The sequence below is a fragment of the Chlorocebus sabaeus genome, chromosome 8 (assembly GCF_047675955.1).
Source record: "Chlorocebus sabaeus isolate Y175 chromosome 8, mChlSab1.0.hap1, whole genome shotgun sequence".
In the NCBI taxonomy this organism is placed as follows: domain Eukaryota; kingdom Metazoa; phylum Chordata; class Mammalia; order Primates; family Cercopithecidae; genus Chlorocebus; species Chlorocebus sabaeus.
In genome coordinates this window covers 133594984-133607209 of record NC_132911.1, presented here as the reverse complement: position 1 = coordinate 133607209, position 12226 = coordinate 133594984, and positions in this window count along the sequence as shown.

Here is a 12226-nt window from a genome sequence, read left to right as displayed (position 1 = left end):
AAGAGCCGTAGTATCTGGATACTAGAGAGTCTGCAAACTTGAGAGAAGGGCCATGTCTGATTTTCCTTCAGTGTCCCAAGGAAGGATCTCGCACAGTACCCGGATTTGGAGAGGTGCCAAGTGAATGCTTCGGTGGACTGAATGAATACAAATCAAAAATAATGACGCAGCTGGAATGGATGCAGTAAGATTGCTGTGGCCTATGCAGTTCACATAGTTCACACTCGGCATGTTGAAGAATAAGTGGACAAATCTCTTTAGCCCAGGGGCTAGCAAACCGGTCTTTGGGCCAATTTATCCACCATCTGTTTTTGTACAGCTTGTGAGCTAAAAATGGTTTTTAAAAAGGTTGAATACAATGAAAAGAATAATATTTTGTGGCATGAGAAAAGCATATGAGATTCAAATTTTAGTGTTCATAAATAAAATTTTATTGGAACCTAAGCCTCATTCATTTGTTGACACATTTATCGAGACTTTTGCACAACAGCAGAATTGAGTTGTGACAAAGACCATATGACCCTCAAAAGCTAAAATATATTTACTGTCTGACCCTTTCCAGAAAGAATGTTCCTCTCCCTCCACTAGATCCAAGAGTAGGGTTATCTGACAACGTAGTGTGATGGAAGCCAAGGGCTGCAGTGTCATCGAAGGACACAGCACTGCGGCCACAAGATGATTCAACTTCCGATCTAGTACTTGCCATTCAGATTGCCAGGGAGAGCAAGCAGGCATCTTCTCTGCCAACTCTATCTGTAGTTCTCATGTCTGTCCTTATTCAGGGGTAGGCATGGAGTCAGCCAGTGTATTAGTCCATTTTCACACTGCTTATAAATACACATCCAAGACTGGGCATTTATGAAAGAGAGGTTTAATTGACTTACAGTTGCATGTGGCTGGGGAGGCCTCACAATCATGGGAGAAGGTGAAAGGCACATCCCACTTGATGGCAGACAAGAGAAGAGTTTTTGCAGAAAAACCCCCCGTTAACCATCAGATCTCATGAGACTGACTGTCATGAGAACAGTACGGGAAAGGCCTGCCCTCATTATTGAATTACTTCCCACTGGGTCCCTCCCACAACATGTGGGAATTCAAGATGAGATTTGGGTGGGGACACAACCAAACCTTGCCAGCCAGGATTAATTACTGCCCACTGGAGGAAGGTATGAGTCTGCTCTGGTGTAGGAAAATCCTTTGAACCCCAGTCTTGTCTCTAAAACGCACCTGGTTAGTGTGTCTCTACTCATCCTATGCCCCAGCTTTTCTTCACAATTTAGAGAAATCCATTGCCTCATCTCTTCCACCAAACATGCCCGTAATTAACTCACCACTGCCCCATTTCCACAGCCCTCAACATAGATAAGTGGAACTTCTCAACTGGCTGGCTTCTCACTTTAAAGATTTGGGCTAAGAAGCATTCTGGACCATTTTAAGATTGCTACAAGTATTTTAGACTTGTCATAAGGATTAATGACATTTTTACTCAAATCTAGGTCTTTTGAGTTGAAATGTCATTCTGATTCCATTTGAGACTGCAGTTAACTGCAGTTTTGAAGTTCTTACTGTTGGAAGCACATTTCAAACTTCAGAGTAAGATTCAATCATAGAAGATGCAATGCAAAGATCTGTGGGTCAAGGGTCAGGAGACCCAAGCCATTATCTCTTCTTTGAAACTCTATTTTCCTCATCAGTAAAATGAGAGAATTGAAACAGATGATCTCTAACACTGATTCCATGTCTTATATACTGTCTGCAAAGGCAGTAGTAGTGTGAATACTTAAAAGACAGGCTTTAGGCAGTGGAGTGTAGTTTATTCTGGTCTCCCTCTTTAACTCCATGTGACTTTGGGCGAGTCTCATGTGTCCTTGTAACAGGGAATACTCAAAATACCTACCTCTCCAGGGTGGTCCTGAGAATTGTGCTAGTTTAATGCTCACAATGTCCTATGCATATCAGAAGTTTTATTCTGGCCATCATGACATTTGACTACATTAAACGCAGTAGGTATTATATCTATTAACATGCATTGTTTCCCATTCTAAAGTAATCTACAGTAGTAGTTTCACTACTTTCCTCAGTCCATGCGGGTGCTAGGCAAACCTGCACAGAATCTCACTCTGTCGTCCTCCTGGCACATACAGTGAAATGTTCTGGTTGGATGTATCTAGGACGAGTCTCTAATCTCTCCTCTGAGCTGTGGTGGCATTTTGTTCACTCGTCTGTGATAGCACTGGACATTGAAGCAAGCATCTTACTGCAGTGGGCACCAGGGAGCCACAGAAGGTTTGTGAGCAGGGCAGCCACCCAGTGCACAGGACCCAAGGCCCACAATATATATTGAAGGACCATGAAAACATTTCACTATATTTTAAAATCAGAAGGAAAAAAAATACACTTGAAGGTCTAAGAGAATGTCTTAATGCCTAAGAAAAAAAGTATTAATGTATTTATACCAACACAGTCTTGTGATAATTTTTCATATTTTTCTGGAGGAAAGGTCCCACGAAGGCCAAAGTGTTTGGGGTCCCTGAGAGTCACAGCATGGGGAGCAGGAGGCAACGACCCAAGTGGGGCCTGTTTCTGTGGGTGCCAGAGGTGTGCCCGCTGGGCAGTGGGGAGGAGTCAGGGAGGGGACAGCTGCGCAGGTGCCACCCAAAGTCGGGTTCCGCCTCAGGTGGGTGGGACCAAGGGAGAGGGTCTCCAAAGGCCGCAGGGCCAGAGGGTTGGGGTGAGGGCAGGGATGGGGAAGCGGCTACTCTAATGCCCCTTGGCCTGCCCTCCTGAGAGTGGCCACCTGAAGTACCACCTAGGTCCGGGCCTCTGGCAACCCTGTACCTGAGGCTCTGGGTCGCTGCTCACGAGCCCAGGCTGTGCCCCACGCGGGACCTTGCTGGCACCCCTGGCCAGGCCACTGGAGGATTGCTTGAGCAATCCTCCAGTAGGTAGGACCACAGGCAGCCACCACCACACCCAGCTAACTTTTTTTATTTTTTTGAGATGGAGTCTCACTCTGTCATCCAGGCTAGAGTGCAGTGGCGTGATCTCGGCTCACGACAACCTCTGCCTCCCAGGTTCAAGCAATTCTCCTGCCTAAGCACCCTGAGTAGCTGTGATTACGGGCACCCACCACCATGTCCAGCTAATTTTTGTATTTTTAGTAGAGACAGGATTTCGCCATGTTAGCCAGGTTGGTCTCAAACTCCTGACTTCAGGTGATTCACCCTCCTCGGCCTCCCAAAGTGTGGGATTACAGGTGTGAGCCACCGAGCCCAGCCACAGCTAACTTTTTATTTTTTGTAGTGATGGGCTCTCACTGTGTTGCCCAGGCTGGTCTTAAACTCCTGGGTTCAAGTGATTCTCCTGCTTGGCCTCCCATAGTGCTGGGATTATAAGCATGAGCCACCACACCTGGCCACAATCAATCTGAGAACATTTCATCACCCCAAATAGACCCTCCTCTCTCCTTGCCATCCCCTTTCCCTCCCGGCCCACCCCATTCTTACTAGCCCTGGCCTTGAGGCAGGAGATCAGCAGGACTCGTTTTCCCCACCTTGGTCACCACCCTGCTGATCAAAGCAGAATGTATTAATAGCAAAGAAACTAGCCCACACCAGCTAGGACCAAGAAGGCCATGAAAGTGACCTCTTGTTGCTCTAATTGTTCATTATACACTAATTATAATACATTTGCATAAGACACTCCTACCAGTGCCATAGCAGTTTATGATGTCATGGCAATAACCTGGAAGTTACCTTATGTGGTTCTGGGAACTCCCCACCCCTTTTCCAGAAAGTTTGTGAATAACCTGCCCCTTATTTAGCATATAATTAAGAGTGGGTATAAATACAGCTAGCCAGCAGTCCACCAGTGCTGCTCTGGGCCTCTCTGCCTATGGGGTAGCTCTACTTTGTGGAGCAGCTATTTTGCTGTATGCTGTTGCTCTAATAAACATTCTTTCATCCTTTTTTTTGAGACAGGTTCTCTGTTGCCTAGGCTGGAGTGCAGTGGGATGGTCATGGCTTACTGCATCCTCCCACCTCAGCCTCCCAAGTAGCTGGGACTATAGACGTGTGCCACCAGCTGGGCTAATCTTTGTATTTTTAGCACAGACGGTGTTGCACCATGTTGCCTAGGCTGATCTTGAATTTCTGGGCTCAAGTGATCCACCCATCTTGGCCTCCCAAAATACTAGGATTACAATAGTGAGCCACCACGCCCGGCCAAACTTACTTTCTTTCACTGTAAGCTTGTTCTTGAATTCTTTCTTGGGTGAAGCCAAGAACTCTCCCTGAGTGAGCCACAATTTTGGGGTTCACCTGAGTCAGTCTCTGTGGATTTGCCCATTCTGGATATTTCATACAAGATATGGTCCTTTGTGTCTGTCATCTCTTAAGTAACAAACTTGTGTTGCTGATCAATTGCTGAGTCTTAGAAAGTATCCATGGATTGACCATGGAAGATGAGGATCTGGGGCCCCCTCTCTCTGTACCATGCACAAGTCCCATCCCTCATCTTTCCAGTGGAGTTACACTGGTTCCCCCTCACCCACCTGGCCATGTTCCAAGGCCCCCAGTGGATGCTGGCAACCACAGATAGGAGCGACCCCTGTATCTGTTGTTTTTTCTGATTGGATAACCCCTACAGCTACTGAGTGACTGATGGGCAAGTAGTGTAGACAGTGTGAAGATGTCGAACAGAGGGATGATTCATGTCCCCACAGGACAGAAAAGGACAGCACAAGATTTCATTATGTTACTCAAAACAGTGTGCAATTGAAAACTTATTAATTGCTTATTTTTTGAGTTTTCCATTGAAGATTTTTAGGGTAACTGAAACCACTAAAGCAAAACCTTAAATAGAGACTACTATACATCCTAATTTCCTGTGTTCATTATTAAAGACTAAAAATGCTATTCATGTATTAGTAAACTGTGATTTTTTTCTTTTCTTGGTGAATTTTTGTTTTACTTCTTTTGTCCTTTTCTTTTTGCTTTTCCCCTTGTTTTCTATGTACTTATGTATATCTAATTAAATTCAAACTCTGCTAATTGCATAACTCTCCTAATATGCTCAGATTCAAGGTATTAATTTTGCTTCCTGGAGAAATCTCTTGGGAACTCAGTATCATCTTGGGAATTCCTCTGTCTCTGATCTACATAAATCTCCTTTTCCTAGTGTCCAGTGTCTTCTTCTTGGATTTCTTTTAACTTTGGTATGTCACACCCTCTTATAGCTTTCTGGTAATGGAAACATGGGAAGCATTTAAAAAATAAATAAATAAATAAATAAATAAAGGTTTGTCTGAAAATGTCCTTATTCTAGCTTCAAGCTTGGTATAGAATTCTAGGTTGGAAATAATTTTCCCTCAAAATTTAGGAAGGGATTACTTCTAGTTTGGTTGTAAAGTCATTCTCACATATGGTCTTTTGTAAGTAACTTTTCTTCTTCCCTCCGGATTTGTACATTGTTTGAATGTTCTGAAATGTCATGAAAATATGTTTTGTTGTCAACCCAACTTCCTCCATTTGTGTCAGGAACTTGATGGGCTCTTAGATCTGGAAACTCGTATCTTAAGTGTGGAATATTTTCTTGAATTATTTTGTTGATGATTTCCTCTCTATTTTTAAAAATGTATGTGTTCTCTTATTTCGGAACTTGTTTCATTCAGATGTTAGGCTTACTGAACAGCTGCTCTAAAAGTCTTTTTTCTCTCCTATTTTTAATCTTTTGGGGTTTTACTCCACTTTTTAGGAAGCTATCTCAATTTCATCTTCTAACCCCTCTATTGGATTTTTTATTTCTCCCATCAGAGTTTGAATTTCTAAGAGTTCTTTTTATGTTCTCTCAGTGTTCATTTAAAAATGTCATCTTGTTATTATTGCAATAATTTTTCTTCTATTTCTCTGAGGATGTTAATGATGAAAAAAATACAATATACACTTTCTTCTTTCTGCATGCATTCCTCTGATCTGCTTTTTTGGTTTGTTTTAGTCTCTGTCTGTTTCTGAGATGTCTAGTGATCTTTGTCTGCTCCCACTTTGGAGAGGGGTGTTAAAAAGCATATCGGGAGTACTGAGCAGATGAGTGGTGCTTATTAACAGTGAGCTTCACCAAAGGCCAGTGGTGCCGACTTGCTTGAGATTAGAATCATCTAGTGTTTTTGAACTTTTCAATGCTCTTACCACAGAGCAATTAAACCAGAATTGTGGGGTGGACCCCAGGCATCAGTCTTTTTTTTTTTTTAAAGCTCCCCGGTGGATTCCTGTCTACACCTAGGGCTGAAACCTCTGCTAAGGGTTTCAAACCATCTGCCCCACTGTTTCCTCAGGGAAATCAGATTCTCAGGGAAACCAGATGTCTGTATCAGTTGGTCTTTTTCTTAAACTGAGTCCCCAGGGAGGAATCTTCCAGTCTTCTGCCTGGAAGGCAAAATCCTGGCTGCCTGCCGTTTGGGAACCCAGTAGAAGCCAGGCTGGATGGAAGTAGCCTTCAAGTGTAAATAATTCCTTTCTTTTCATTTCTTTTCTTTTTTTGAGACAGGGCTTCGCACCTGTTGCCCAGGCTGGAGTGCAATGGCATGATCTCAGCTCACTGCAACCTCTGCCTCCTGGGCTCAAGCAATTCTCCCACCTCAACCTCCTAAGTAGCTGGGATTATAGGAGCACACTATCGCACCAGGCTAATTTTTATATTTTTAGTGGAGATGGGAGTTTCACCATGTTGGCCACGCTGGTCTTGAACTCCAGAGCAATCCTCCTGCCTCGACCTCCCAAAGTACTGGGATTACAGGCGTGAGCCACTGTGCCTGGCCTATTCCTTTATTTTCAGTTTGATGACATTGTTCACAGTTGTGCCAGGTGATCCCCAGCCTAGTGACTCTGTCTTCTGCTCAAGTAAGGGAGGGGCAGTCTCCAGCTACGGAGTAAGGGAGATCTGAAGATCTGATCTGTTTCTTAACAATACTGTTTCAAAGATTATTTTAGCCTCTGTGCCCCTGACCCCCAATTTCCTCCCATGACTCCCTCCCTGAGATACTGGATCCTCTGGAGGACTCTGCAGTCTGTGGCCTGCAAGAAACGGGCTGCACAGCAGGAGGTGAGTGGTGGGTGAGTGAGTGAAGCTTCATCTATATTTATTTACAGCCACTCCCCATCACTCACATTAGCACCTGAACTCCACCTCCTGTCAGATCAGCAGAGGCATTAGATTCTCATAGGAGCATGAATCCTCTTGTGAACTGTGCATTTGAGGGCTTTAGGTTGTGTGCTCCTTATGAAAATCTAATGCCTGATGATCTGTCACTGTCTCCCATCACCTCAAGATGGGACTGTCCAGTTGCACGAAAACAAGCTCAGGGCTCCCACTGATTCTACCTTATAGTGAGTTGTATAATTATTTCATTATATATTACAATGTAATAATAATAGAAATAAAGTGCACAATAAATGTAATGCACTTGAATTATCCTGAAACCATTCCCCCAACATCCGTGGAAAAATTGTCTTCCAGGAAACTGGTCCCTGGTGCCAAAAATGTTGGGGACTACTGCTCTCTAGGCTCTAGGGGAGAACACTTCCTTGCCTCTTCCTGGCTTCTGGTGGATGTCGGCATCCTTGGTGTTCCTGGGCTTGTATGCATCACTCCAACCTCTGCTTCCATCTTCACATGGCCTTCTCTTCTCTGAGGGTCTCTGTATTTCCATCTGCTCTTCTGTAAGGACACCAGTCATTGGATTAGGGCCCACATTCACTCAGGATGTCCTGTTAAAGAAAAATTTATTCAAGACTCTTATTAAAGAATGGTATGAAGGACTTTATACAGGACCATTGCCATAGGCATAGGGACCCCTAAAGTGGGGTTTTGCAGTAGAGGAGAGAGATTAGGCTTAACACCGAATACAACAAAGAAAAGTGGGAATTTATAGTCAAGTAACAGAGTAGTGGGGTCTGTGGATGGAAAATTGTTTAGAGGAAACATCAGGGGAATTCTTGCTAAACAGACTGATATGGTTTGGCTGTGTCCCCACTGAAATCTCATCTTGAATTGTACTTCCATAATTCCCACATGTTGTGGGAGGGACCTGGTGGGAGATAATTTTAATCTTGGATGGGGCAGTTTCCCCCATAGTGTTCTCATAGTAGTAAATAAATCTCATTAGATCTGATGGTTTTATCAGGGATTTCTGCTTTTACATCTTCCTCATGTTCTCTTGCCACCTCCTTGTAAGAAGTGCCTTTCACCTCCCGCTATGATTCTGAGATCTCCCCAGCCATGTGGAATAGTAAGTCCAATTAAACTTCTTTTTCTTCCCAGTCTTGGGTATGTCTTTATCAGCAGTGTGAAAATGGACTAATACAGTAAATTAGTACTAGTAGAGTGCGACATTGCTGAAAAGATATCCAAAAATGTGGAAGTGACTTTGGAACTGGGTAACAGGCAGAGGTTGGAACAGTTTGGAGGGCTCAGAAGAGGACAGAAAAATGTGGGAAAGTTTGGAACTTCTTAGAGACTTGTTGAATGGCTTTAACCAAAAGCCTCATAGTGGTATGGACAATAAGGTCCAGGCTGAGGTGGTCTCAGATGGAGATGAGGAACTTGTTAGGAACTGGAGCAAAGGTGACTTTTGTTATGTTTTAGCAAAGAGACCGGCAGCATTTTGCCCCTGCCCTAGAGATTTGTGGAACTTTGAACTTGAAAGAGATGATTTAGGGTATCTGGTGGAAGAAATTTCTAGGCAGCAAAGCATTCAAGAGGTGACTTGGGTGCTGTTAAATGCATTCAGTTTTATAAGGGAAACAAAGCATAAAAGTTTAGAAAATTTGCAGCCTGACAACGTGATAGAAAAGAAAAACCCATCTTCTGAGGTGAAATTCAAGCTGGTTGCAGAAATTTGCATAAGTAACAAGGAGTCAAATGCTAATCCCCAAGACAATGGGGAAAATGTCTCCAGGGCATGTTGGATGTCTTCCCAGGGGCCTAGGAGAAAATGATTTCATGGGCTGGGCCTTGCTTTGTGCAGCCTAGGGACTTGGTGCCCTGAATCCCAGCCGCTCCAGCCATGGCTGAAAGGGGCCAACGTAGAGCTCACGTCATGGCTTCAGAGGGTGCAAGCCCCAACCCTTGGCAGATTCCACGTGGTGTTGAGCCTGTGAGTGAACAGAAGTCAAGAACTGGGGTTTGGGAACCTCTGCCTAAATTTCAGAAGATGTACATAAATGCCTGGATGCCCAGGGAGAAGTTTGCTGCAGACGTGGGATGCTCATGGAGAACTGTTAGGGCAGTGCAGAAGGGAAATGTGGGGTTAGAGCCCCCACACAGAGTCTCTACTTGGGCATTGCCTCGTGGAGCTGTGAGAAGAAGGCCATTGTCCTCCAGACCCCAGAATGTTAGATCCACTGACAGCTTGCACTGTGCGCCTGGAAAAGCCGCAGACACTCAACTGACCAGCCCATGAAACCAACCAGAAGGGAGGCTGTACCCTGCAAAGTCACAGAAGCAGAGCTGCTCAAGGTCATGGGAACCCACTTCTTTCATCAGCTGACCTGTTGTGAGACCTGGAGTCAAAGGAGATCATTTTGGAGCTTCAAAATTTAACTGCCCTGCTGGATTTTGGACTTGCATGGGCCCTGTAACCCCTTTGTTTTGGCCAATTTCTCCCATTTGGAATGGCTGTATTTACCCAATACTTGTATCCCCATTATATCGAGGAAGTAACTAGCTTGCTTTTGATTTTACAGGATCATAGGTGGAAGGGACTTGCCTTGTCTCAGATGAGACTTTGGACTGTGGACTTTGGGGTTAATGCTGAAATGAGTTAAGACTTTGGGGGACTGTTGGGAAGGCATGACTGGTTTTGAAATGTGAGACCATGAGATTTGGAGGGGCCAGGGGCAGAATGATATGGTTTGGCTCTGTGTCCCCACCCAAATCTCATCTTGAATTGTACTCCCACAATTCTCACGTGTTGGGGAGGGACCTGGCGGGAAGAATTCGAACCCTGGGGGTGGTTCCCCTCATAGTGTTCTCAGGGAAGTGAGTAAGTCTCATGAGATCTGACGGTTTTATCAGGGGTTTCCACTTTTGCATCTTCCTCATTTTGTCTTGCCACCACCATGTAAGAAGTGCCTTTTACCTCCCACCATGAGTCTGAGGCCTCTCCAGTAATGTGGAACTGTAAGTCCAATTAAACCTCTTTTTCTTCCCAGTCTCAGGTATGTCTTTATCGGCAGCGTAAAAACAGACTAATACACGGACTCAACAGGATTCTTGCTGAGGGCAGGCCAAAGTGATCACACATCACCTGGGGTGTGGTGGGCAATGAGGAATTTGGTCAGACATTGAGGGTGCCCAGATATTGAGGGTGGGGGGTTCTTTCTAAACTGACTTAGTAGGATTCTTCATAAAACTTGGATAATGCAGGACAGATATGGAAGTCCAAAAGTCAAAGCCTGGTTGGGAAGACAGTTAAGAGGAGCCTGACTAAAGTTTGGTTAAGGAGAAACTCTTTGTCAGACCTCATTTTAGTTTAATTATATCTGCAAAGACCCTATTTCCAAAAAAGGCCACATTCTGAGATCCCTGATAGACAGATTTTTGTGGGGGTGACACTAATCAACCCAGTGCAATATCTTTATACACATTTTTCTGAAGAAAAAAAAAAAGAATACTGAGATAGTGTCTTTTAAAAAATCCTCTGTATTTCCTGATTTTCGCATTCCCTTCCCACCCAATTTAGGTAAAAAAATGGACTCTGTTCATCGTCTCGGGGGAAGGAGGGAGCAGGGCAGAGAACGTGGGGGATGGGGAGGCTGCCAGAGTTTGTGCCTAAAGGTCCATGAGCCAGAGAAAGAGGGTATTCGGGGGTAGCTGCAGAATGCCTTCTCCTGAGTCTCACTGCCGAGGCCTGGGGTATCTTCATGTGCCGTGTCATTTCTTTTGAGATGAACGAGGCAGGGAGAGAATGCTCCAGAATAATGTCATCAACTGGTGGGTGGAAGGGAGGAATGGAAATAAACACATGGCCTGTTACTGATTGATACTAATTAAAATTTGAATCATTCTTTACACTTCATAATTATTTTCACATCCATGATCACATTCAAATGTCATGATAATTCTGTTACTGAAGTAGGTGAGTAAAATATAATGAAGGTTATCTTAATTTTACAGAGGAACAGAGAGGTTGAGAGACTTGACTAAGGACACACAGCAGTACTAGGGTGTGAATTCTTTTCTTGTTTTCCTTTACTCTAAATCGGTTCTACCCAATAAAAATATAATATAAGTCACATACACAATTAAAATTTTCTAGTAGCTACATTTAAGTAAAAGCAAATAAAATTAATGTAATATATAATATTTTATTTAACCCAACATATTAAAAACATTTCACCACATCATCAACATAAAAATATTAATGATGTCTTTTACATTATTTTTTCTCATACTAAACCTTCAAAATCTGGTATGTAGTTTAGTCTTCCAGCACATCTGAATTTGGGATAGGTACATTGCAAGTGATTAATAGCCACATGGGCTAATTGCTATTGAACTGGACAACACAGATATAAACTATGTGCTATTCTGATTGCATTATCCTGCTTACCCCTGAAGAACAAAGAGAAACAAAAGCTATTGAAATATCAAGTAGTATAGGAACAGAAAAGGCTTGTGTCTTCACTGGTTGCCCCAGGCTGAAGTGACTGTGATCATCTCATATGAAACACTTCTTGTCTTGTATAATAATTGTTGTGCTTTTGTGTATTCTAGTAATGGATGCCCCAATTTTCTTCTATATGCTTCTGATTTGAAATTTTCTGTCCTCAACTCACCAGGAATTTTGGAAGATCCAGATATTCCATTATTTTGGCACCTGACCTTCCTCTCCCCACCTGCCTCTTGCCCTTTGTGTATCAAGTATCCTAATATCTCTCTCTTTCTCTTTATATATATGTAAAAGCAAGAGAGAGAGAGAGAGAGAGAGAGAGAGAGAGAGAGAGAGACAGACAGACAGACAGACAGACAGACAGACAGGGTCTCACTCTGTACCCAGGCCGGAGTGCAGTGGCACAATCACGGCTCACTGCAGCCTTGACCTGCTGAGCTCTGGTGATCCTCGCATCTCAACCTCTCGAGTAGCTGGGACCACAGGTGCACCCAGCTAATTTTTAAATAAAAAAAATTTAAAAGCCTCCTGGGTGGCAGGACCACCATGCCTGGCTAA